Raw genomic sequence first — 27,541 nt, 5'->3', positions numbered from 1 at the left:
GTTGTCGAAAACGATTGAGAGTTGCATCTTCCTAATCACACATGTTGAAGTCCTAGTCTTGCTTTACAGTAAACCGTGTCAGTAAGAATAATATCGGTGAGGGGAAGTTCGTAAGCTTCCCTTGCTAGCAGAAAGAACACGCGTCATCTTGCAATGAATATTTCATACATTCTTCTCCATGATTTGATGCTTGGAACAAGTATAGGGACGTGCAACAGAGTACCGAGGACACAACTGCAATGCGATCGCATTTTGTGAAGATAAAATGGCATTTAGAACGTTTGACACTTCCACTCTTTATCGAGCGTGGTGGTTGAGTGTAGGACACTGGCCGTCCTGATTTAGGTTTTCCATGATTTTCCTAAGTCGCTTCAGGCAAATGCCGTGATGGTTTCTTTGAAAGGGCACGGCCAACTTCGTTCCCCATCCTCACCTAATCCGATGTGACCGATGATCTCGCTGTTTGTTCCCCTCCTCCAAATCAACCAGCGAGTCCACTGTTTAGTTTACAACAAGCAAATCTGACTATTCTGGCTTCAGGAACCTGTGGAATTTCCAGTCGCAAAAGTGGCGACACTCGCGGTGCATACGACAGGATAGGTCTGCTCGGCTCGAGTGCACCAGCAGGCGCTGCTGTGTCGTAACGGACTGTATACAGTGGCAGCGAGGACCCAGTAGACCAGGCGTGTGACGTCACGGGTCATGCGGCTCGCGCGCGCGCGCGTTGCGACAGAGCTGGGCTGCTTCCTCGCGGCGCCCGCCGGCTGCAGGCGGGTTAACCGACGCGGAAGCGGTCCGCGATAAGCAGGAGGCGCATTCGACACGGCAGCTACACACTACACTCTGCACACACTCTCCACTCGCCGCGCCGCTGTGCGTGCCTGGCTGACCGCAGCGAGCTGCGCTGTCCCACACGCAGGTGAGTCCGCACGCGGTGCCACCTGCTGCCGACGCTTTCTAGACTGCCGGTCAGGGCGCTGGACAAAAGGCTGACAATTTCGTTCGTCATGTTAGATGTTTCGTGTGACATTCATTATTTAAATAATGTAATCTGCAACACTTACTTATTTTTTGATGCTTAGCACAACGTGTTTCGAGAATTTATTCTCATTTTCAAGTGAATTTCTGTACATGATTATGTTTCGTAGAGGGAGACCAAGAGATGAATACACTAAACAGATTCACAAGGATGTAGGTTGCAGTAGGTACTGGGAGATGAAGTTCCTTGCACAGGATAGAGTAGCACGGAGAGCTGCATCAAACCAGTCTCAGGACTGAAGACCACAACAACAACAATATGTTTCGTGATGTTTGCAGTATGGTTTTCTGCCTCTCTTGCGTCCTTTTGAAGTTTAGACTGTAGTCGGAAAATCGGACAAATTGAAAGAGTATTTTAAATGCTAATGTTAGAAATGGGAATTTTGTTTCTATACTTACAGGTACTGTGCTTCCTCCATTACACAGAATATCATGTTACTCAAGCTGCTACGTAGGACAAAATGGTTCAAATGGCTCTGAGCACTATGGGACTTAACATCTGAGGTCATCAGTCCCCTAGACTCAGAACTGCTTAAACCTAACTAACCTAAGGACATTACACATATCAAAGCCAGAGGCAGCATTCGAACCTGCGACCTCAGCAGCAGCGCGGTTCCGGACTGAAGCGCCTAGAAGCGCTCGGCCACAGTGGCCGGCTACTTAGGACAAACTGTCAGGAATTTTAAAATTACACACACTGAAAACATCAACTGTTACACACATAACCATTTTACAAAATCAGCAATAGCAACACACATTAAAAAAACTGTACACTTGTTCGGAAACGTAGAGGAAGACCATAAGACACTCCACTACTTCCAAACATCTGATAAAATGGATTTGAAGGAGGAGCTTAAAATTTTTGTGTACCACAAAAAGCAAGGAGAAAAAATTCTCAACGACTAACTACATAGTTGATCAGTTAATTTCTTCAAATATTTCTTCTGCATATGATAACTGTAGCAAGTTTCATAAATATGTACATTTACTCATTAGGAAAAAAATGTAATCGATAATTTAGTAATCAGTAGTGGTAAAAATAATGTAATACAAAACGCTGTAACAACTCTGACTGTATAAGAACTCCTTGTGAAATCATAGCATCCAAATGTCTTTGCAGCATGTTTTGTAAACAAACACTGTTCAAAAATGGATCTGAACACTATGGGATTTAACATCTCAGGTCATCAGTCCCCTAGAACTTACAACTACTTAAACCTAACTAACCTAAGGACATCACACACATCCATGACTGAGGCAGGATTCGAACCTGTGACCGCAGCAGCAGCGCGGTTCCGGACGGAAGTGCCTAGAACCGCATGGTCACCGCGCCCGGCAAACAAACAGTGTAAGTGTCTGTTGTATTTTGTGTAATGGAGGAGCCACAATACCTGTAAGGAGACAAAAAACACAATTTCTAACACTATCATTTAAAAATACTGACAGATATATTTCGTCCGATTTTCCGAGTGCAGCCTAAATTCAAAAAGACGCAGAAAATCACATATGCAAACATCACCAAACATATGCCTAGAAACGAATGCACAAATACACTTGAAAATGGGAATAAATTCTCGAAACGCGTAGTGCTAAGCATTAAAAAATAAGTAACTGTTGCAGTTTTCATTATTTAAATCATAAAACACGTAGTCACATAAGTCCGTATTACACGATGCAGCAGAGTCTCCTTTCACGAAACGAACATAGGCGGACGTGGAACAGCAAGTGGGAGTTCTCTCTGGTGTAAACGCCAGGCTTACTCGCACAAACGACATTCTGTCTCGCGCAGATCGCATTCGCAGTTGTTCGCTAGTTTTTCGCTGATTGTCGGTCTTCCGGCGAGCCACCAAAGAAGTCCCCTTCCGTGCGCTCCAGTGTAAATACTGCTTCGGGTACAAGCCAATGGTGTTAGACACATTGAATCAACTGCACATTGTTTGCCAATGCGCTTTCGCTTCCCTGCGCTATAAAGGCGGCTCAAGTTGTACGCCTGTGCAGCAGCACCCCGGGCTTACATGACTGGAACTTCAGAGCGCTGTGTGGTTAACGTCGCCCGATTACACAATACAAGCAGAGACATTCCTGGCGCGAATCCGCATGCGTCGACGAGAGCAAATAAAAGAACATTGAAATATACTGGGTGGCTATAACTGAAGCGCACCTACTCGCGGAGGTCCTGTGTGGATTGTAATTATCGCCAAGCAGCGAAACTAAGCAGATATGATAAAGCGTTGACATGGCACAGATTTAAGCAGAAAAAAAGTTCCAATTTTCGATAACAGTTGCAAATCTGACGCTGTACAGCATCTCCTCGACGTCCCCAGTTCTCATGTTGAACAAAATGTATTGAGTGGCAGTTAATAACAACAACAACATTACGCTTTTCTCACTTTTTTGACCTTTTGTGCCCACGTTACGTTCCTAATCCATTACATATCAATACATTTCTATATGGCGTTCTTGTATTCGTAGCTCCTGATGTATACCTGGTGGCCACAACTGGAATTGATTTTAACAGCTTAAATCGATTCTACATTAAGACATTACAATGTCTACCAAGTTTCACTGGCGTATGTTAACTGCAGCCCATGCTGGACCTCAGAGCGAAGATGCTCTTTTAATTATGGCCACCTGGTAGCAGAAATTTGTGTCCACACAATCGTTTTTATTTGCAAATGGAATCGGAAACCCAACTTCTAGCGTCACGTATATCTTCATTGACCGCTAGCTAGTCCTTGCATGCTACACACTTACGCTTCACAAATTTCAGCTCCCGTAGCAATCAGCTCAGCCAGCGAATCAAATTCATCACAATAACAATAAAATAACCAGAAGTCTCAGACTCATTCTAATGGCTCACGTCACTCTATGAATTCTCCAAGTGAAACAAAAATGTGCACTCGTAATACAGACTTAACGACGTTACCAGCACGTTGATTTGACAGTTGTTACTTTTTTAGAACTACTAATGGCCTTAGGTGAGCCAGTCCTGACACAACTCTACCATCTGGTGAGCAAGATATATGAGACACGCGAAATACCCTCAGACTTCAAGAAGAATGTAATAATTCCAATCCCAAAGAAAGCAGGTGTTGACAGATGTGAAAATTACCGAACTATCAATTTAATAAATCACATCTGTAAAATACTAACACGAATTCTTTACAGACGAATGGAAAAACTAGTAGAAGCCGACCTCGGGGAAGATCAGTCTGGGTTCCGTAGAAATATTGGAACACGTGAGGCAATACTGACCCTACGACTTATCTTAGAAAATAGATTAAGGAAAGCAAACCTAAGTTTCTAGCATTTGTATTCTTGAGGAAAGCTTTTGACAATGTTGACTGGAATACTCTCTTTCAAATTCTAAAGGTGGCAGGGGTAAAATACAGGGAGCGAAAGGCTATTTACAATTTGTACAGAAACCAGATTTCAGTTATTAGAGTCGAGGGGCATGAAAGGGAAGCAGTGGTTGGGAAAGGTGTGAGACAAGGTTGTAGCCTTTCCCCGATGTTATACAACCTGTATATTGAGCAAGCACTATAGGAAAAAAGGTAAAAATTCGGAGTAGGTATTAAAATCCATGGAGAGGAAATAAAAACTTTGAGGTTAGCCGATGACATTGTAATTCTGTCAGAGTCAGCAAAGGACTTGGAAGAGCAGTTGAATGGAATGGACAGTGTCTTGAAAGGAGGATATAAGGTGAACATCAACAAAAGCAGAACGAGGATAATGGAATGTAGTCGAATTAAGTCGGGTAATGCTGAGGGAATTAGATTAGGAAATGATACACTTAAAAGGAGTTTTGCTATTTGGGGAGCAAAATAACTGATGATGGTCGAAGTAGAGAGGATATAAAATGTAGACTGGCAATGGCAAGGAAAGCGTTTGTCAAGAAGAGAAATTTGTTAACATCGAGTATAGATTTAAGTGTCAGGAAGTCATTTCTGAAAGTATTTGTATGGAGTGTAGCCATGTATGGAAGTGAAACATGGACGATAAATAGTTTGGACAAGAAGAGAATAGAAACTTTCGAAATGTGGTGCTACAGAAGAATGCTGAAGATTAGATGGGTAGATCACATAACTAATGAGGAAGTGTTGAATAGGATTGGGGAAAAGAGAAGTTTGTGGCACAACTTGACAAGAAGAAGGGACCGGTTTGCAGGACATGTTCTGAGGCATCAAGAGATCACAAATTTAGCATTGTAGGGCAGTGTGGAGGGTAAAAATCGTAGAGGGAGACCAAGAGATGAATACTCCAAGCAGATTCAGAAGGATGTAGGTTGCAGTAGGTACTGGGAGATGAAGAAGCTTGCACAGGTTGGGTAGCATGGAGAGCTGCATCAAACCAGTCTCAGGACTGAAGACCACAAGAGCAACACTTTTTTCTTAATATAAAGTTCCTTGCAGTTACGGATTCGGCATTATGATTTCAGGTTTTGTGAGATAAATGAAATACTTTCACTGTTCCTGGCTTATTCGTTGTAATTTTTAACAGTTTAGCAGGTGTTTTGTTTCTGATAGCAAGCCTTATATGCCAAGTGGTCGTCAACCTGCTTTTAGGCCAGGGATTGACAACTCACTGATTTGGAGGTTGAGCGCTCGTGAATGCTCAGGCTTTTGCTCGCGAGCAGAGCAGCTGGGGCTCAATGGGGAGGATCAGTACTGATAGCAGCAATGTCAAGAAATCAGTGTGTAACACCGACTATATCTTCGCGCATTTCAAATTGCAGTGCGAGGAATCTTATTTTTTTGCACAGACAGATAATCCAGTAAAATGTTTAGAGGGGCATAAGACACTAAACACCTTCAGGAAGCTCAATTTACAAAGGCTCTACATGTCTTACCATGTCAAATTATACGGAAACGAAAATTTGAGGGATTTGAGCGTGTACAAAGACGCATTAAAAGGAAGCTTTCTCATGAGGAGGAAAATGAGTATGTAAAATCAAGTACCTGTGCAGGTCAGAAGAGCTATAAACTTGCACTGCTTTTAGCAAAGTTGTTGAACCCATTTACAGATGATGATTTGTTAAAACGATAATCGGTAGTTGTTTCAGCTGCATTTTTAACCGCACTTGAATATCCCATTTCGCTTAGGATACATTAAATGTGTTCGCAATTTGCAAATATGGACAACCATGGGCAGTATAAGGCAATGATGACAATGAAAATCTGTGCTGGCGCAGGATTCGAACCCGGATTTGCCGCTTATTTCGAGCCGCCGCCTTACCGTTTGGCTGACCGAGCACAACTCAGGCCAGCCCCAAACTTCCCTACGTCGTCAACCGTGTCCCTACATCCTACACTCGTACGTCCATTGCGTTTATTCCTGTACAGGTGAGACATTTCACTTGAAAGTCGCTTATCCGGTGTCGACGGATAAATACGATATTCCAGTGCATGTATCGTACAGAAATACGATGGAAAGTTTCTTCGGACATGCATCGTATTTCTGAAAAAATACATGTACTGCAATATCATATTTTCGCTTGGTGTCGTCATCAAACACGACAATCGTGCGCCCCACATAGGTTATGACAGAAGACGTTCAGAGCCAGTATCTGTATTAAGAGTTGGTTGAATGTTCTTTAGAACTCTATAAAAGTGTATATATATGACAGACGCACCGGTCGATGTGGTGTTCTTAGTGGGGTAGAAGAATGCACAATATATGGGTTTGTCGTGATTTTATCAGTTTGTGATGATGATGAGCTTGTTTGTGGGGCGCTCAACAGCTTGGCTATCAGCGCCCAGACAAATTCGTAATCCCTCCTCTTTCCAATCTCGCTATTTTCCTGAGTGGTGATGAAATGATGAGGACATCATAAACAACCAGCCCCCCGGTGGAGAAAATCCACGATCCGGCCAAGTATCATACCCAGGACCCCTTGATATAGAGGCAGCAACGCTAACCACTAGACCATGAGCTGTGGACTTTTGTTAGTTTGTGTATCTACAGACAAGTGGCAGTCATGATGGAGAATGAATGAGGAACTGTAGCGCAACTGAAATAGTTCAAATGGTTCAAATGGCTCTGAGCACTATGCGACTTAACTTCTGAGGTCATCAGTGGCCTAGAACTTAGAACTAATTAAACCTAACTAACCTAAGGACATCACACACATCCATGCCCAAGGCAGCATTCGAACCTTCGACCGTAGCGGTCGCCCGGTTCCAGACTGTAGCGCCTAGAACCGTACGGCCACTCTGGCCGGCCAACTGAAGTGGAAAATGAAAAGTGCTCCCAGTGCCAATTCGCACTGGTCCTGCTGCTTGAAGTAATTGATCTGCAAAGCGACAGGGAATATAAAGATAGTCTAGATCTTCGCAAGTATTTCCCCTAGGATCAGTTTCCCTGTACACACATCCTTACACAGCTGCCCCCAGTGTTCCTTATGACGATGGAGTGGGTGCAGTAGTCGCTGTAGTGCACAAGCGCGAAGCTAAGGCAGATACGAGAAGTGACAACAGCGTTTCGGTTCGCTAGGACCGTTCGGCATCGCTTCCGAAATGCTTACAGAATAATATTGTGGTTCAAATGGTTCAAATGGCTCTGAGCACTATGGGACTTAACATCTTAGGTCATCAGTCCCCTAGAACTTAAAACTACTTAAACCTAACTAACCTAAGGACATCACACAACACCCAGCCATCACGAGGCAGAGAAAATTCCTGACCCCGCCGGGAATCGAATCCGGGAACCCGGGCGTGGGAAGCGAGAACGCTACCGCACGACCACGAGATGCGGGCAATATAATATTGTGCCTCTCCTTCGAAAAGAAGAACGTTCGGTGGGCTCGCGTAGCGAACCGATCGGCAGAAGGGTGGAAAGACACAGATTAGGTCCCCAGGCCTCCGCTCACCGTCTGCTCGTGGAGCACGCTCGGTGTGAAGCCCTGCCTTTAGCTGGCGTTCCCACGGGTGGCGGGGCCATGCCCAGCCGGCAGCAGTTGGAGTGTTCTAACGTTTGCGGCGCGAGCCCGTTGAGGCATTCTTCACTCACTGCAGTCAACGTTTCACACATCTACTGTCTATTTTTACCAAAAGTGACACCGCGCTATTTTATTTTACTTTATTTATTTATTTTAAAGAAAGAAGAAGTACCATCACATTCACATTCCGTGGGAAAAATTGCATGTATTGTAATGGCAGAGGCAAATTTTTTCATAGTTTTGGAGCAACAGGGAATTATGGAGCAATATTTTCTTCCCTCTTTTAATTATTACTTCAGATAAAGTAGAGAAATCGAAATGTGAACATCTCAGGAAAAAACCATTGCCAAAGTGAGACCATAACGCAGTTTCGCTTGGCCTTGGTTTCTTTACACAAATTTCATAAAAGAAGTTTTAATTCCAAGAACTGCGCATAGTTTCTTATCAGTGGAAACAGAACCAATAAGCCAAACGGAATTATATTAAAAAAATTCGTTTTCAATGTGTACGCATCACAAGATGAAGATCAGTCTGAGAGGTGATTATTAGCTCCGACTGATGAACCATCGCCATTATCAAGTGCCGCATCATTAAGTAAATATTCCAGAATTCGAATCAAGAACAGATCCCAACATGAGTAACTTAGTAGATATCCCCAGTGTACCGAAGCAGGGCTTCCGGTCCAGATTGTGAACCAGTCAAGTCCCTTGCAGAGTACACTGAGAGAGTAGCTCCATACTTTCAGTCATATGCAACTGCTCGCTCGTAGAAATATCTATACTCAACGACTGCAAAGTTGCACAAGACACACCAATACCCAAGAAAGAAAAGGGAGTAATCCGCTGAATTTCACACACATATCACTAACGACGATTTTCAGTTAGGAGTTTGGAACATATAGTGTGTTAGAAAATAGTGAATCACCTGGAAGAAAACGATTTATTGACAAATAGCCAACATGTATTCATAAAATATCGCTCTTGTGAAACACAACTAGCTCTTTATTCTCGTGGAGTAGTTAATGCTATCGATAGGGGACACCGTTCCTCACAAGTGAACTCTAATTATATTGCGTGTCTATGGGGTATCGTCTCATTTGTGTGACGGGATTCGTGATTTCCTACCAGAAAGATCACAGTTCGTAGTAATCGACAGAAAGTCGTCGACTAAAACAGAAGTAATATCTGGCGTTCTCCAAGGAAATGTTATAGGCTCTCTGTTGTTCCCGATCTACATAAAAAATATTTGTATGATGCAAAAAGTGGCCATTGAGTCTAACTCATGAAAAGTGTGAAGTCATCCACATGAGCCCTAAAAAGAATGCGCTAAATTTCACTTCCATGATAAATCGTACAAATACAAACGCTATAAACTCAACTAAATGCTTAGGCACTACAATTACGAATAACTGAAATTGGAATGATCGCATAGATAATAGGTCTTCTAAAGAGACTACTTTTACTAAGCTCGTCCACCCTCTTCTAGAATATTGCTGTGCGATGTGTGATCCGCATGAGATATATTGACGGAGGACATTGAAAAAGTTCAGAAAAGGGCAGCTCGTTACGTATTACTGCGAAATAAGGGAGAGACTGGCACGGGTATACGGTACTACACAAACTGGGGTGGCAGGCAGAGGCGTTTATTGCTGCGGCAGGACCTTCTCGTGAAATTTCAGTCACCAACTTTCTTCTTAGAGTGTCAAAATAGTGTGTTGGTGACCACTTACATAGGGAGAAATGATCGTTATAATAAAATAAGAGGAAGCAGAGCTCGCTCGGAAAGATGTAAGTATTCGGTTTTCCCTCGCGCTCTTCTTGGGTGGAACAGTGGACAAGTAGCTTAAAGGTGGTTCGATGAACTCTCTGCCAGGCACTTAATTGTGAATTGTAGAGTAATCATGTATTTGTAGATGCAGATTAAGAAAAAATGAAAGAAAACTTGGCAAAGAAAGTAACTCAAGGACGAAAAATTAGCTTTGATGAAGACAACCAATAGGCCATCCCAGATGACGACACTTGCTACTATCTGAAGAGTCTCAGGAACGCAATAGACACAAAGACAAATACCTATAAAACTTACGATACAAGCGCATATGTGTAATGAATGGGACATAATGAGTTCTGTGCAAAGTTTTCCTACAAAACATGACTGTGCACTAATTCGGCTTACTTTATCGTCGCCGGCCGGAGTGGCTGTGCGGTTCTGGGCGCTACAGTATGGAACCGAGCGATCGCTACGGTCGCAGGTTCGAATCCTGCCTCGGGCATGGATGTGTGTGATGTCTTTAGGTTAGTTAGGGTTAATTAGTTCTAAGTTCTAGGTGACTGATGACCTTAGAAGTTAAGTCGCATAGTGCTCACAGCTATTTCAACCTTTTTTTTCACTTAATCGTCACAAACAATTTTCCTTCTCCTCTTGTACTCCTATAAAATTTGTTCTGTTTTGAAATTTTTCTTCAGTGCTCTGCAGCAGATACTGAAGTGTACTACGGTTTGTAATATAACGTGAATAACCTTTATCAGAGAATCTTTATAGTTCTTCATGCCAGGAAAAAAAATTCCTAAATGTTGGTCAGTATTCCTGTGATGATTCCATAACTTACTTCTTCTGTTCTCCGAAACTGGACGAGTTACTGCGCTATCAGAACAATGCCAGTAAAACAACGTAATCATTTTTCCGTAGGATGACACAGACTGGTTGTCAGAGAACAGCTGCCGGCTGCACCAGTGTATCTACGACCGTGTCTGTCGGCTATCCGAGAATGGGAATTTTCTCTTCAGTGCTGATCAGCTAGGGAATGAGAAATAAAAACAACATGCAGTAGAAACAAAACCGAAGACCTGCACTTCGCTCCGTTTAAGCTAGTTTGAGCTGCAGTAGGATACAAAATCTGCATCGATAAACAGTGATTCTTTTACTTGGCGTGCAGTGTTTGATGCTACGCTGGACCCTCCCATCACTCTTTCTGTTAAAATATAGAAATCGAAATGGTAGCACATTAGAGAAAGAAGAATTAAATTTAGGGAACGTGAGATCATGTAATTCATGGAAAAGTATATTAACAACGAAGTCCTGCTTGGCTTTAATTTCATGATATAAATTTTCTAAAAGAAATGTCACTGCTAAGAACTGTGCTTGGTTCTATGGAAGTGGAGATATGATACTTACTTGCAGCTTGTGGTACTGTATTCTCTCAGAAATACGAAAGCTAAAATGTCGAAAAGGAACGCTTTGTGTATTAATCTCTTTAAAAAAACTATCATTTTGTTATTTCGTAACACAAGACAGAGGGGATACAGGAAGTTTGAGGTCAGTCCGCAATTTCCGAGCGGCCAGGAGCAAATGCAGAAAGACAAATTCCCAGATTGGTGACTTGTATCAACGCCAAATAATGTCTCAGGGCACCTACGAGAGGCGCGGATTTTGGGGACACAACACGACACTTGCAGTGGGGGGTCGTGCAACTCAGGGGTCTGATTAACACTATTTATTTGTGCACTAACTTCTACAATGAAGGCTAATTCTAAACATTAGAAAAAGCAAACGAATCAATCGTTTGCGCAACGGAAGTCAGTGTCTGAAGTTACGGGGGTGGGTGGTACAGCAGCACGTTAACTACAAACCTGAGAGCAGTACTCCAAGTGAGGAAAACAGACGAGTCGGAGCCTACCGCGCCTGGCCACGAGCGACACGGAGGGGGCACCCCAGTCATCTGACTGAGCACTTCCTGTGAATGCAAAAACACCTGTATTTAAAGAATCGTGGCGGCGCACTCTACATCTACATCTACATTTACATTTATACTCCGCAAGCCACCCAACGGTGTGTGGCGGAGGGCACTTTACGTGCCACTGTCATTACCTCCCTTTCCTGTTCCAGTCGTGTATGGTTCGCGGGAAGAACGACTGTCTGAAAGCCTTTGTGCACGCTCGAATCTCTCTAATTTTATATTCATGATCTCCTCGGGAGCTATAAGTAGGGGAAGCAATATATTCGATACCTCATCCAGAAACGCCCCCTCTCGAAACCTGGACAGCAAGCTACACCGGGATGCAGAGCGCCTCTCTTCCAGAGTCTGCCACTTGAGTTTGATAAACATCTCCGTAACGCTATCACGTTCACCAAATAACCCTGTGACGAAACGCGCCGCTCCTCTTTGGATCTTCTCTATCTCCTCCGTCAATCCGATCTGGTACGGATCCCACACTGATGGCCAATACTCAAGTATAGGTCGAACGAGTGTTTTGTAAGCCACCTCCTTTGTTGATGGACTACATTTTCTAAGGACTCTCCCAATGAATCTCAACCTGGTACCCGCCTTACTAACAATTAATTTTATATGATCATTCCACTTGAAATCATTCCGCACGCATACTCCCAGATATTTTACAGAAGTAACTGCTACCATTGTTTGTTCCGGTATCATATAATCATACAATAAAGGATCCTTCTTTCTATGTATTCGCAAATACATTACATTTGTCTATGTTAAGGGTCAGTTGCCACTCCCTGCACCAAGTGCCTATCCGCTGCAGATCTTCCTGCATTTTTCTGCAATTTTCTAATGCTGTAACTTCTCTATATACTACAGTATCATCCGCGAAAAGCCGCATGGAACTTCCGACTCTATCGACTATGTCATTTATATACATTGTGAAAAGTTATGTTCCCATAACACTCCCCTGTGGCACGCCAGAGGTTACTTTAATGTCTGTAGACGTCTCTCCATTGAGAACAACATGCTGTGTTCTGTTTGCTAAAAACTCTTCAATCCAGCCACACGGCTGGTCTGATATTCCGTAAGCTCTTACTTTGTTTAGCAGGCGACAGTGCGGAACTGTATCGAACGCCTGCCGGAAGTCAAGGAAAATGGCATCTACCTGGAAGCCTGTATCTAATATTTTCTGTGTCTCATGAACAAATAAAGCGAGTTGGGTCTCACACGATCGCTGTTTCCGGAATACATGTTGATTCTGTGTTTCCGGAAATGACATGATACGCGAGCAAAAAACATGTTCTAAAATTCTACAAGAGATCGATGTCAGAGATATAGGCCTATAGTTTTGCGCATCTGCTCGACGACCCTTCTTGGAAAGTGGAACTACCTGTGCTCTTTTCCAATTATTTGGAACCTTCCGTTCTCTAGAGATTTGCGGTACACGGATGTTAGAAGGGGGGCAAGTTCTTTCCGTTACTCTGTGTAGAATCGAATTGGTATCCCTCAGGTCCAGTGGACTTTCTTCTGTTGAGTGATTTCTGTTGCTTTTCTATTCCTTGGACACTTATTTCGATGTCAGCCATTTTTCGTTCGTGCGAGGATTTAGAGAAGGAACTGCAGTGCGGTCTTCCTCTGTGAAACAGCTTTGGAAAAAGATGTTAAGTATTTCAGCTTTACGCGTGTCATCCTCTGTTTCAATGCCATCATCATCCCGGAGTGTCTGGATTTACTGTTTCGATCCACTTACTAATTTAACATAAGACCAGAACTTCCTAGGATTTTTTGTCAAGTCGGTACATAGAATTTTACTTTCGAATTCACTGAACGCTTCACGCATAGCCCTCCTTAAGCTAACTTTGACATCGTTTAGGTTCTGATTGAGAGGTTTTGGCTGCGTTTAAACTTGGAATGAAGCTCTCTTTGCTTTCGCAGGAACTGCAGTGCGGTCTTCCTCTGTGAAACAGCTTTGGAAAAAGATGTTAAGTATTTCAGCTTTACGCGTGTCATCCTCTATTTCAATGCCATCATCATCCCGGAGTGTCTAGATATGCTGTTTCGATCCACTTACCGATTTAACGTAACACCAGAACTTCCTAGGATTTTCAGTCAAGTCGGTACATAGAATTTTACTTTCTAACTCAATGAACGCTTCACGCATAGCCCTCCTTACGCTAATTTTGACGTCGTCCCCCTTCCTATAGTCGACCCACCGGCACTTAAAAAGCCTCAGCCAATCCGGTGAGTCGCTCTGCACCCCTAGGGCCCCTCTACCCAGCCTAATTTAGATTGCTCCCCTGCTCCTTCTTGGTAGGTAAGCTTCCTTTTGGATTCTACATTAACAAACTCCAAGCTTGACTGACAGCAAAACGTAATTTCCACTCCTATTATGGGAAGCGACAACAGTGTTTGCCGTCACTTGGCCTCGCCCCCCGTCCTTTTGTGAATGAGGGGCTGCTGTAGTAGCGCTCTGATCTGTGTAAACCCACTGACGTTGCATTCCTCAGGAGCAAGTACCAAGCTAAGTCATGCCTTTTCGTGGCCATCTTCAACAGTGGCGTCGTACAAAACCGTCCACGTGGTACACAGAGTTATCAGTTAATTCTCTGAAGTGAAACCTCTCCTCTGGGACAGCTGACCACAACGTCTGCAATTTGCAGGGCTCTAGTGTCACTATTTAGCTGCGGTAACCTAAATGCTACCACTTTTGCCTGGTGTCTGCACTGTGTCTGTGATTTACTATCTTGGAATGCCGCTGATGGTACCCAGCAACCTTAAGCGTAACAATGTGCAAGTCATCAGATCGTAAATACATGTCAACTTGTAATTCTGTCGAAGCTGCAAAGAGAAACGTGCTTTATTTCCAGTGACTAGTTTCGGCACGACGTCCATTATCAAACCATCGCCTCCATCTTAAGTATTGAAATACACTGAAGAGCCAAAGAAACTGGTATATCAGTCTTCCGCTAACACGAGAAGTGGGCCAACACGACGTGGCATGGACTCGAGAAGCGTCTGATGTAGTTCTGGAGGGAACTGACACCATGAATCCTGCAGCGCTGTCCATAAATCCTAAGAGTACGAGGGGGTGAAGATCTCTTCTGAACAGCACGTTGCGAGGCATCCAGATATGCTAAATAATGTTCATGTGTGGGGAGTTTGGTGGCCAGTGGGTTTAAACTCGGAAGAGTGTTAATGTAGAAATCTGGTCCTTTAGGGTGTCGCATTGTCCTGCTGGAATTGCCCAAGTCCGTCGGAATGCATAATGGACATGAATGGATGCAATTCAGACAGGATCCTTACGTACGAGTCACCTATCATAGTCGTACCTAGACGTATCAGGGGTCCCATATGACTCCAACTGCCCACACCCCACACCATTATAAAGCCTCCACCAGCTTGAACAGTCCCCTGCTAACATGTGCGGACCATGCATTCATGAGTTTGTCTCCAATAGAATACATTTCAATTTCAGTTTTATTATGCCAAATGTATTTTTGTGATGACTGTACAGTCAACGCATGTTAACATTCTGTCACTGGAGACAAATGTATAGAACTCAGAACTGACAATTACTAAATTAAAATGGATGTCAAGAATGACCCTAACTGACGCCAAATTTATGTTTTTTTGAATTTAAGTCCAGTGATAAATCATTAGTGATAACACTCTCTTCACATTAGCATTCTGGCCGGGATAAGAGAAGTGAAAGTGGTCTATTTCCAGCAGTGCGGAGCATTACTCTTCCGAGACACGGCTTTTGAAGAACAGTACCCACTTTTTGATAGCTAACAAACCATTGAACTCAACATTTGACTTATTTTCTTTCATGGAAGACTTTAATTTCATGACCTGATCAAACAAAATGCTTTCATTGAATTCACAATTGATTTGCTTACTATGTCGTTTCGAGAATATTCTACCTTACCCATGCAGTTGTTATCTGAAGAAGTAACCAGGCAAAACGTTGCATTTGTGCAGAGACTCACTCCATTCCTTCAGATAGTCAATAGCTGTTTCATAACATGATATGCATTCATCTTGGAACTTCATCTTGGAAGATCAGCTAGCAAATCCTTCATTTTTGTACTAATAAAAGTGTCATTCTGTCTTTCATTTAAAGCGTCAATTACTTCAGTGTAACCCCGTCCTTAGCTCATTTGATTCAGTCGAAGATTACTCTCAGGAGGTTTGTGAATGGTGACGATGGTAACTGTACCTTCAAGAGAATAAATTGCAGCAGCCACCGCTTTGCAGTGTATCCTAAGAATACATATTTTTTAAACTGAGTTTTATATTTAATTAAAATGGTAGCCTGCTTTTCGATCGGCGCTGTTGTTCCTAATCGTTGCATATCCTTTCAGTTGGATTTGTTTCAGAAATACAAGCTGCCGGTGTTTGATTGCTGCTAAGTTCCCAATGTCCAGATTGCTGATCGTGCATTCCACTGAAGAATTTTAAAGGCTACTGTCAGATTTGCATAAGTCTTCAACAGTGTTCCGCATAACAAATACCGTTTGCACACCTGTTTGATTTTTAGGGAAAAAAAGTCAGAATTATGAAAGGGCAAAGGGTGTTAATAGCACCTTCTCGATTCTGGTGTGATCAGAGCAGTGATATACAACTCTCCGAGTCCTGAAATTCACATAACGTAACAGAATAAAAGTGACATCCCCCAATGGTGTGGGGTGTGGGCAGTTGGAGTCATATGGGACCCCTGATACGTCTAGGTACGACTATGATAGGTGACACGTACGTAAGGATCCTGTGTGAATAGTATCCATTCATGTCCACGCCGGTTTCGGGGTTCGAGGAAGCGTACCGGCGGATTAACGACGAGGGCTGGTGTGGCAGCCAGCCTAGATGTGCCTCTTAGGTGGTTTTCCTCATATCACTATGTGAATACCAGGCTGGTACCCACGTCCCACCTCAGGCGCACTATTGGTAAACATTTCGAAAAAGTTCACGCGCTTTCGCATGGGATAACACTAGACACGGACAGATGACATGAATACCGTTCAATGTGTGGAGGGTTGCGGATGGGGTGGCGACAGAAAAAGCATCCGGCTACTCTCTGCCGCAAACATTACCAAATCCAGACAAATGTGCCGACGCGACGTTGTAAAGATGATAACAACGTCAACGAAAAGAAGAAAGATATCGGAATACCCGGGCTAGTACGGAGCGAGAGTGAATGTTTTATTTTTGTAAGCTCTAGGAGCTGTAATCGATATAAACGGGCCCTGTGTCACAACACGTGACACTACAGGTTTCAAGAGTTGCAGCGACAATCTCCGGAAGCGAGCTACAACTTCAGACTTCGTATTAGCACATTTAAATACACTCGAGATCTTGAAAACAAACGATTGTAATGGGTACTTTTCCACTGACATGGTGGTCTCCCTGGGTCTTTGACATAGCCCAGAAATCGCGATGTACGTCAGACAAGGCAGCTAGCGCCACGCCACAACTTCACTGCTGGACCCCTGTTTCCCACGGGCCCCGAGGGGTTTGGTAGGCTCTGCGTCGCGTGTTCAACAGTCACGTACATGAAAACATTATGACAAACTACGCACTGTATGTTTTGATATGCGGATCTGTGCAAATCCAAACGTCTTATTGGAGAGGTAAATTGTTCATATTTCGTAAACTGTAGCCCCAAAGGCAAAGCGACATTTTCGCAACTTCCTTCATTCATCCTTATTGCAAATGCGAATTTTAAATTCAGTAACTCTTACGTGACAATATTTTGACTGTGTAAGTGCCCTTGAATCATTTTAATTGTAGACGGAAAGAGCGACAATGAATCAAAGACATCTGAAATATGTAGTTGTTCCAAGTTATATTTTCAATGACAAAAACGCCGCTCGGCCACAACGGCCGGCGGAGAGAGAGAGAGAGGCGGGGGGAGAATGATATATTGTGCAAGAAATAAAACCAGAAAATAAATACTTAATTCACATCGTGTTCCGTGGTTCGTACAGTGGAAATCCACATTCTACAGTTCAATTTAGGATTTGTTCAAGCCTTTATACAGTTTTTTTTATGTTAGTTTCGTGTTCCTCTCTTGGTAAAATTGTTCAACAAAATATTTGGTCAGAAAAACAATCATCTTCAACCTGCATCAATGATGTGGCTATTTTTTACAGTGAATTAAAAAAAAATATGGCTGTGTATGTTGTGGCACTTTAATTACACAAGTGTCCTTCTTAGATTACCTTGTTATAAAAATAAAATTTTATGCTCCTTCAGAGTTTTCTGCAGTGTTAAATAGACAACTGTTACACAAGCATCCACATCATCTACAGAATATGTGAACCCTCCTCCATCCTTTACCATCACCAGATCATCGCCCTGCTTCGTTTCATTTTTAATGAGAAATACGTCACAATATTCACATTGTTTTTTTAATAGCTTGGTGTGCCTGTTACGTAACTAAATAATGGCTAAGTATTCTCATCTATTCCATCAACATAGCTTTTCATCTACTTCTACGTTTAAGTATTCTGGTATTGCCGCATCTCTTAACTCCTGAATTTCAGTAGGAGCAGCAGAAATATCAGTGATGTTAATAACAACATCAACTACATTTAACTGAAGTACAAGGGAAAATATGCTCTGTGCCCTCCTCTGCCTTAGCTTGTGGTATTTGCTGAACCTGTCGTCCTATCAAGGCTCCTAGGAAAAAAAAAAACTTTTTGTATGTTCACTGTTGAGGGTAAATACATACAGCGTACACAGGGCGATGTGTGAAACTGATAGCGATTTCACGCTTCCGCTGTTGTAGAAATCTGCTCCAGATGCTGCAGATACCGTGTTGAGCTGAAAGTGGTAACCAAAGTACGGAGAAATATTCTTCGGGGCTCTGTTGCATAGCAATCAGGTTGCTTTCACTTCTGAGAAATGTCCAGGTACTATTGTGGATTTGAATGATCCATGAAGTGACTTCCTCTCCGAAGAAAACATCGAACTATTTCACTAGAACTGAACGCTCCCGTCGGAACTGTTCTCAAGCTGGTGTTCATTAGAAAATCACAATAGAAATATATCGCTGGGTGTATAATAACACGTACCTTCTTGAAATGAACAATATTTTATTGTTCTATTAACTGATTTCCTTCCATACACACTTATATTTTACAATGTGAATCAAAAACTCGCAATTGCGCCGATTATGACATCACAAGAATGGCTCTCCTCTCCTAACATTTTTGCTCTTTAGAAGAACAAAAGCTCTATCCCTAAGAATAATTATGTGAGCGCTGACCGCCACAGAGTAATAAACAATATCTTTGTCTCTCTCTCTCTCTCTCTCTCTCTCTCTCTCTCTCTCTCTCTCGCACTGTCACAGCAAGTTACGCTGCATGATACATCATCATATATGCCCCTCTTGTGGACGAACGTTTTTAGGCAAAAACAAAGACGAGCGGCCACGCAACACTATATCGGTGATTGTTTATGACGCTGTATTAATGACCACTAGAGTATTAATGTCCCTTATATTTCTTACGATATTTTGGTATTAGTAAATGACTATCTAAATGGAAATTATAGATTTGGGTGCATATACTGCTGACAAACCCTGTGCTGCTTGAAAATTCCTGATGCAGCTTATATGCATAGCTGACATGCTTGCTTTTATTCATTTGTCGAAGATGGCATGACATGTGATCAGAAACCCTTTTCATCATCATTCAAAGCTTCTGTCACTCGCCTTGGGATGTCTCAAACGGATAATCTAGCCATTCGGCCAAGCCCCACAAAGGAAAACCTCGGGGTAGATTTACCATCCTCGTATTTCTCATTTGCAAAGAAAATTAATTGAATTACAATAGAAAAAATATTTACAGTATGGATTTTTTTTAATGAATTTAAACACTGTTCACAAAAGAAACACAACACTGTTAATCTTCTGTGTCTTGAGGTGAACCGCCGACGCGTTGGTTTACGCCCAACCACTATTCGCTTCTATCTGTCATCTCCGGGTAACTGATTGAATTCTATTCCCATTTCACCGTCTCCTCGTGGGTATTATGGTTTTCCGCATATGGTTAACATGAAAATAAGAGTCAGTGTAAGTTCCGTGGAAAAGGTTTTTGATCTATGCTGAGCTGAAATAGAATATAATCTAAAGTTCTTTCTAATTCTCTGCCCTGAATTCGAAATATTCGGAAGTCGTAAGGTGTTCTTCATTTCTATTAACAACCATAGAATGCACTATACACAAATCCAACTGGTGATGCCGTGCCAACTTATGCTCATCTTTCAGATGGACTTTAACACTTGTTGATGTTCTTATAACTGAAAGACATTCGCTCAGTTGGTAATTTCGCGAACAAAAATTGACATAACATAATTTACATACACAGGTATGTTACAACAATAGTAAAAGTATAAAGACAATGTCCATCACAAAAGATTGAAACAAAGTAATAGGCGTCCTTTTTTTTAAACTGAGAACGGGTTACCGCTTCAGAACAGCATGACTTCAGCTCAGCGAGTAAAAAAGCAAATACAAACATATACTGACATTGTTAAATTGACATAAGAAAAAATATCTTGCCATAGACAAGATTCATTTGAGTCGCTAACCCATGGTACTTATGCATTGTGAAACCTGATTCAAGTTACTATCAACTAAATAAAAAAAATTTAAAAGAAATCATTCATACTACAGCTAAATTCTCTGCATACTGAAAAGAAAACTTATCTTTACAGTGGAAAACAAATACATAATGTGTGCATATCTCTCGTACATTATGCCTGAAAAGAAAAACTAACTACTAAATTGCAAAAAGAAAGAAACTATGCTAAGTATGATTCATAGGTTTAATGAAAATTCTCTAATCAATATTATTTAATAAGAATAGTATCTTCAATCTTCAGAATATTCAGTCATCATGAAATTGCTTTAACGAGTGATGAGGATACATTCCTTTCACCTTTCCATTCTTCACATCCTTCAAAACATAAGTTCCTGGATGGGGTACTTTGGTAGTCACAAATGGTCCTTGATACAATAATTGCCATTTTGTGTTCTTCCTCTGTATAAGTGAAGCCTTAGGATGAGTTTTTACTAAAACTTGGTCTTTCACTTTATATGTTTTTATTTTTCCAAGTTGATTGTCAAAATATATTTTCCTTTTTCTTGCCTTGTCCATTATTTTGAGTAAGGATTGTCGTACTTTATTTTGTAGGTCTATTTTGTTAATAGCTACTTTAGAAATTGGTCGAATCCAGTCATTCTGTTCCTGTTTTCCAAACATCAGTTCGTATGGGGTGTATTCTGTCGTAGTATATGGCATATTGTTTACAATTACCTGAAAATCGTGAAGATAATCGATCCATTTGGGTTGCTGGTTGTGGTAATATGTTCTCATGAACCGGTTTAATTCACAAAAATTTCTTTCCACGGGATTCGCCGAAGGGTGGTACGCTGATGGTAGAATTTGTTTTATACCACAACTGGTTAATGTTTGGCTCCAACGAAATCCAGTGAACATTGACCCATTGTCAGAAAGAATAGCCTCTGGTTTGCCTACCTTGACTATATAATCCTTGACCAGCTTCTTGGCTATGGATGCAGCAGTAGCTGATTTTAATGCATAAAGTTTGACATACTTAGTGAATATATCAAGAAAAGCTACAATATATTTGCATGCTCCCCTTGATGATGGTAGAGGACCACAGACGTCGACCGAAATGATTGACAGCGGTTTAGAGGGTATAATAGGATGTAGGAAATCTTTCGCACAAAAATTTCCTGGTTTGGCTAACTGACAAATTTTACATTTCCTTAACTGTCTGTGTACTTCCCTGCGAATATTTGGGAAGTAGCAATATGCTTGAATCTTCCGAGCACACTTTAATACTCCAAAATGTCCCCAAGTGATGTGCGTGTGCACAATTAAGTCATTCTCATTCTTCTCGGGAATACACACCTTCCAATTATCTGAATCAAGATGCCCTTTGAAAAATAAGACGTCGTCCTCAAATTTGTACAGTCTCTTCAGATCATCGTTTCCAGGCATTGCTAAAGTTTCCTTTATTGAATGCCAACGAGGATCTTCATTCTATAGTTTTTCCATGTTCTTACACATGTCAAGAAAATGTTTCCTATATATTCTATCAGTCATTATAAGAACATTAAATTCGGACGGATTGTCCGTGATGTTGATAGTTGACAAATTTCCATCTGGCATTCTAGACAGTGCATCGGCGATGAAATTATCCTGTCCGCTTATGTATTTAATTTCAAATTGAAACTCTTGGAGTGAGAGCGTCCATCTTGCTAATCTTGGATGTAATAATTTACATGTTTGCAATAAACTTAACGCTTTGTGGTCACAGTATACTGTTGTCTTCGCTCCGTATAAGTAATAGTAAAATTTCTTAAATGACCAGACTACGGCCAATGCTCCCCTTTCGGTAGTCGTATACGTGTTTTCACAAACAGTTAAGAGTCGACTATCAAAAGCTATTGGACAGAAAGTTGATTTTCTATCTATCATCTTTACTTGGAAGAGGCTTGAATCTATTCCAATTTCCGAAGCATCTGCCATTAAACCGAATTCTTGGCTCCTATCTGGATGATATAATATTTGTGAATTGACTAAGGCATGTTTTATTGCTTCAAATGCATTCTAACATTGTTGCGTCCACACCCACGGAGTATTTTTGCGCAACAAGCTGTACAACGGTTCTGCATTAATAGAGTGGTCGTGAATGAAACGCCTGTAAAAAGAGAACTCCGAGGAAGCTCTTTAATTGCGTTTTGTTGTTGGAACTGCAAATTTTTGGATTGCTTTTAGTTTTTCGGAGTCCGGTAAGATGCCTTTTCCATTTCTAAGATGTCCCCAAAAATTTGATTTTATCTCTAGCAAAATGGGACTTTTACAGATTTGCGGTTATGCCTGCTTCCTTGAAACATTCTAACACTCTTCTGAGTAAATCAACGTGCTCCTTCCATGTGGTCGTAGCTATGAACATGTCGTTCACAAACAAAGTTAAATTGCTTAGAAGTGCAGGTCCCAATGCGTAATCTAGAACATTTATAAAAACTCCTGAGCTCACGTTTAGCCCGAAAGGTAAAACCTTAAATTGATAGCTTCTACCTGCATGTACAAACGCGGTGTACTTTTCTTTATGGTTCGTCTAGAGCCACCTGCCCAAATGAACTTCTCAGATCAATATTTGTTAAGTATTTTATCCCCTCGAACTTTTGAACTAGCTTATCGATATTTTTCGGATGAGTTCGCACGGGCATGATATCTTATTTATCTGCCGTGCGTCTAGCACGAGACGAACTTTTCCTCCCTTTTTCGAGGCAACATGAAGCGGACTACAGTATGGACTCGTAGAAGGTTCGATCAGATCCCATTCAAGCACCTGGTGAATTTACGCATCAAATGCCTTACGTTGGTGCCACGGTAGTGGCTAAAAAATACGGCACTAAACTTGGTGTGGTATCACATCTAAATGGCATGTGTATCCCTTGATTACACCATGTATTTCTTGAAAGACTTCATGATATTCCTGTAGAAGATCATATAATTGCTTTCTTTGGTGTTGTTGCAAATATTCAGGTTCTTGCACCTTTTCATATACCATATCTTCAGAGTTTTAAATGGTTGCAAGTAATTAATTTGGTAATACCGTGCAGGTTTGCTATGTATCCACTATATTTGCAGCTCTCGTCCCTGACAATACTTTCCATGGGTACTATATTCCCTGAGAAGATGCACTTGATGTTTCTGATCCATTATTGTAAAACTGGCACGGCCTAGAGAAAAATCGATATGCCAATTTCTCTCTCTAAATTCATCTATACCCAGGATACAGTCCTCAACCAATTTTGCTATTACAAGGAACGTGCAATTTATAGCTACATTTCCTATATGTAACTGGAGTTGAGTCTGCACTTTAACCTGAGGAGACTTATGACCAGTAGGACCTACAATTCAACAACACTGAACAGGAAAAATCGGTGAATTTGCTTTCTGAAGTATTCTTTGAAATAACTTCTCAGAAACGACATTTAATGCTGCTCCTGTATCTAAAGTAACTTGCCTGAATTTTCGCAACAGGTTCAGTGATATGTTCCTCTTGACAAGGCATCATATCCTGCTGAAGTTCTTCTATTAATAATCTGCCATCATTGTACCGAAAAAAACTGTCGCTTGAATTTTCGGCCCTCAAAACTTCCTCGACTGCACCGTCGGGGCTTCTGACAGTAGAATTTAGTTTGACGATTGTCCATTATTAGTAGATGTCTGCTCCGTTACGTCATTTATTATTGGTGGTTGATTTCTCCATTCATTTGCATTAGCATTTGGTGCCCATTGGTTGTGATATTCTTGGGTTGGTTGCTGTTATTGGAGTTTTTGCTGATAATTCCCTTCTTGATAGTATCCTTTCCTATTCTTATTATTCTTCCTCCATTTCCGTTTATATGTTGGTTCACATTGTTGGTCATGATTACACTGGTCGGGATTTTCGTTACCAAATTTCACGTTTTTCTGGAAATAATTCACCTGTGGGTTTGGTGAATTGTGTGCAAAAGGTTTGCTTCCATACTGTTTGTTGTTACTATTGTATTTGTTAGGTTGGTAACTTGGTTGGTTATAGCGCACACGTGATTCTTCGATCAGAATGTCTATTGAATCCAATGTGGCTAGAAAATCTTCCACATGTTGTTTAGGCACAAGTAGAAGTTTTTCCTTAACTTCAAGTGGAAGTTTGCCCTTTAATATTCGAATGATATCCTGCGTCGGGATTGGTTCATTCCAGTATTTGCTTTTATTTATATACTTCTCGAAATACTTTCTTAATGATCCATTTTTGAAAGAAAAAGGTTGTGGGTCAAAAACTTCCTTACGTAGTCTTTCTTGTACTCCCTTATTCCAGTATTTGTGCAAGAAAGCCCGTTCAAATTGGTCATAATCTTGACACCAATCGGATGCTTCTGAAGCCCACACCGATCCATCTCCATGTACGAATCCTGCAACGTACATAGTTTTTTGTTGCTCAGTCCACATTCGCGGCAATATCCCTTTAAATTGCTTGATAAATACCACGGGATTGATCGACTTCCTTTCAGGAATAAATATCTGGAATTGACGATATTTAAGCATGTTTTCTTCATTCATAGTCACAGATGTATTCTGGTGGCAACTTCGCGGTGAATGATAATCTCGATAATATGTTTCTGGTTGATTACGTGAATATGCACCAATACATGGATATTGTTGCATGGATTCGGTTTCACTGGTTTCATCAGGAATAATGTCTGCTTTTGATAAACTGCAAGTAGTATGTGCCCCTCTAGTATTAACTAGACCCTGATGGCATGCTTTTAATGTATTTTCTATCTTTGCTTTCCAAGCAGGAAATTCATCTCCTATATTCTCCTTAATCTCTTTAACTTCTGCTTTAAGTTGTTCTTGTGGAGCTTCGTTGTTAACTTGCAGGTTAGAAACCGTTTCTTTCAAGGTTTTGTCAACATAATTTCGCACTGTATCGGTTTGCTCTTTCGCCCAATCTTCAATGTCCTTAGAGAAAGCGATCTTATGTTCATTGAAAAGTTTCTCTATGTGTTTCTCGCCTTCGAGACTGAGAGTATTTATCCTCCGAGTAAGCTCAATGACAGCTTCCTCGTTATCGTGCTTAATTGTATTCGCGTCTTGCGCAAAAGTGTTCTGTGCACGAATAACTTCTTGCACTTGATGATTTAGTGTATCTTGACGACATAAGATGTCTTTGTATTTGTTTGTTAATTCCTGATGCTGTTGTTCTTGTGTAACTATGAGTTGTGCCTGAATGGCAATCAAGTGACTGCTTTGTTTCCAAACTCTGGAATATTTCACTAATCTTATCATTTATTTCTTATAGTTTATTAGATTGCTCCTGAGCCAAATTAAATTGCGCGCTCTCCAATACTTGGAATCTATGATTCATGTCATTTGCAAACGTGGATTGCGTGGTTTCCAATGCCTGGAATATGCGATTCACACCGTTTGCAAACGTGGATTGTGTGGTCTCCAATGCTTTAATCCCTTGTGTTATGACAGTCAAACTTGACATCAGCTGGGATAACAAATCGGTATTCTCAACAATTGACGATTGCACTGGGCTTAATGAGGATTGTACCGAGACAATTTTCGGTACAGTCATTTCTTTTTCGCACGCGTTTGTGTCAGAGATGAAATTCATGTTGTTTGTTGGTTGCTGCATATTTCGCTGGACTTCTTTCGACATATGAATGTCGGAACTAGCAACCGTTTGTGTCGACGGCGTCAGCGCATTAATTACTGCTGGTTGCTCAGCCGTAATCGACATATCGCCAACTACGGCGGTATTAAATTCTGTGGCACTAGTTGACGATGCATTCACACTATTTAAAATTCATTTTGTGACATTGTGACGCGTGCTTGCTTTTTGGCTTTGAACATAGATCTAGTTATCACCATGTAAATAAGCAATTGACAGTTTCTCCTCTAAATAAGTCCTACAAAAGTGACTATTAAATTTTACACACGCAAAAAGCGTTAATGTCCTAATGCTGTTAATGTACACTTTACATGTGACACAAACACAGTACACAGATAACACATAAAATATTGTCTTACTATATCTACTGAAATACTGGAATCCTAGTAAACGTAATGTAGCAGCACTATTTATACTTAGAAAATTAATACATAAAAAGTCACTACAATGCATAAATACTCAAGAACGCTAGTAATTCAAATGTTCTGGCCTTTTTGAGGTTTCTGCTCGGCTGCTGGGACGGCGTACTCGTTCTCTTCACAAGATACTCCCGCACGTTCCGTTAGCATGAAACATACAAAGGACCATAATGTAGTTAGTCTATAAAAGTAGACATATACACACACAATGAAACATTAATTACTAACATAGTTATATTGCAGGTTCACTATGAGTGTTGTATCAGGATCGTGTCCTGTCTAACGGTAGACATATATAAAGGCTCCTTTGAAAAAAAAAAGAAAAACATTTTTTTGTATGTTCACTGTTGTGGGTAATTCATACAGCGTACACAGGGCGATGTGTGAAACTGATAGCGATTTCACGCTTCCGCTGTTGTAGAAATCTGCTCCAGATGCTGCAGATACCGTGCTGAGCTGAAAGTGATAACCAAAGTACGGAGAAATATTCTTCGGGGCTCTGTTGCATAGCAATCAGGTTGCTTTCACTTCTGAGAAATGTCCAGGTACTATTGTGGATTTGAATGATCCATGAAGTGACTTCCTCTCCGAAGAAAACATCGAACTATTTCACTATAACTGAACGCTCCCGTCGGAACTGTTCTCAAGCTGGTGTTCATTAGAAAATCACAATAGAAATATATCGCTGGGTGTATAATAACACGTACCTTCTTGAAATGAACAATATTTTATTGTTCTATTAACTGATTTCCTTCCATACACACTTATATTTTACAATGTGAGTCAAAAACTCGCAATGGCGTCGATTTTGACATCACAAGAATGGCTCTCCTCTCCTAACATTTTTACTCTTTAGAAGAACGAAAGCTCTATCCCTAAGAATAATTATGTGAGCGCTGACCGCCACAGAGTAATAAACAATATCTTTGTCTCTCTCTCTCTCTCTCTCTCTCTCTCTCTCTCTCTCTCTCTCACACACACACACACACACACACACACACACTGTCACAGCAAGTTGCGCTGCATGATGCATCATAATCCGCACTCTCTATCTGTATTTTTCCAAACAGCAAATCAGACAGTCGGTTGCCACTAAAGTCAATTAAAGCGCCAGATGTGCATTTCAAAGCAAAATGTGTTTTTCTAGTAAGTTTTCTTACA

General features: G+C 41.3%; 1 protein-coding gene across 2 annotated transcripts in view; it reads left to right on the top strand.

The window, feature by feature from the left end:
- Positions 1 to 27,541, top strand: part of LOC126281662 (1-phosphatidylinositol 4,5-bisphosphate phosphodiesterase-like) — a 465,757-nt gene that overhangs the window by 19,310 nt on the left and 418,906 nt on the right. The window contains exon 1 of one of the 2 annotated variants that reach the window (XM_049980810.1): positions 732 to 919. The exons of the other annotated variant lie outside the window; for it this stretch is intronic. The gene's annotated coding sequence lies outside the window, so the exon portion shown is untranslated. Of the gene's footprint in view, positions 1 to 731; positions 920 to 27,541 lie in introns of those variants that run through there. 2 annotated transcript variants of the gene reach the window in all.

The sequence above is a fragment of the Schistocerca gregaria genome, chromosome 7 (assembly GCF_023897955.1).
Source record: "Schistocerca gregaria isolate iqSchGreg1 chromosome 7, iqSchGreg1.2, whole genome shotgun sequence".
NCBI classification, from domain to species: domain Eukaryota; kingdom Metazoa; phylum Arthropoda; class Insecta; order Orthoptera; family Acrididae; genus Schistocerca; species Schistocerca gregaria.
The sequence above is the reverse complement of the archived record's forward strand: the minus strand, read 5'-3'. Positions and strand labels throughout refer to the sequence as shown.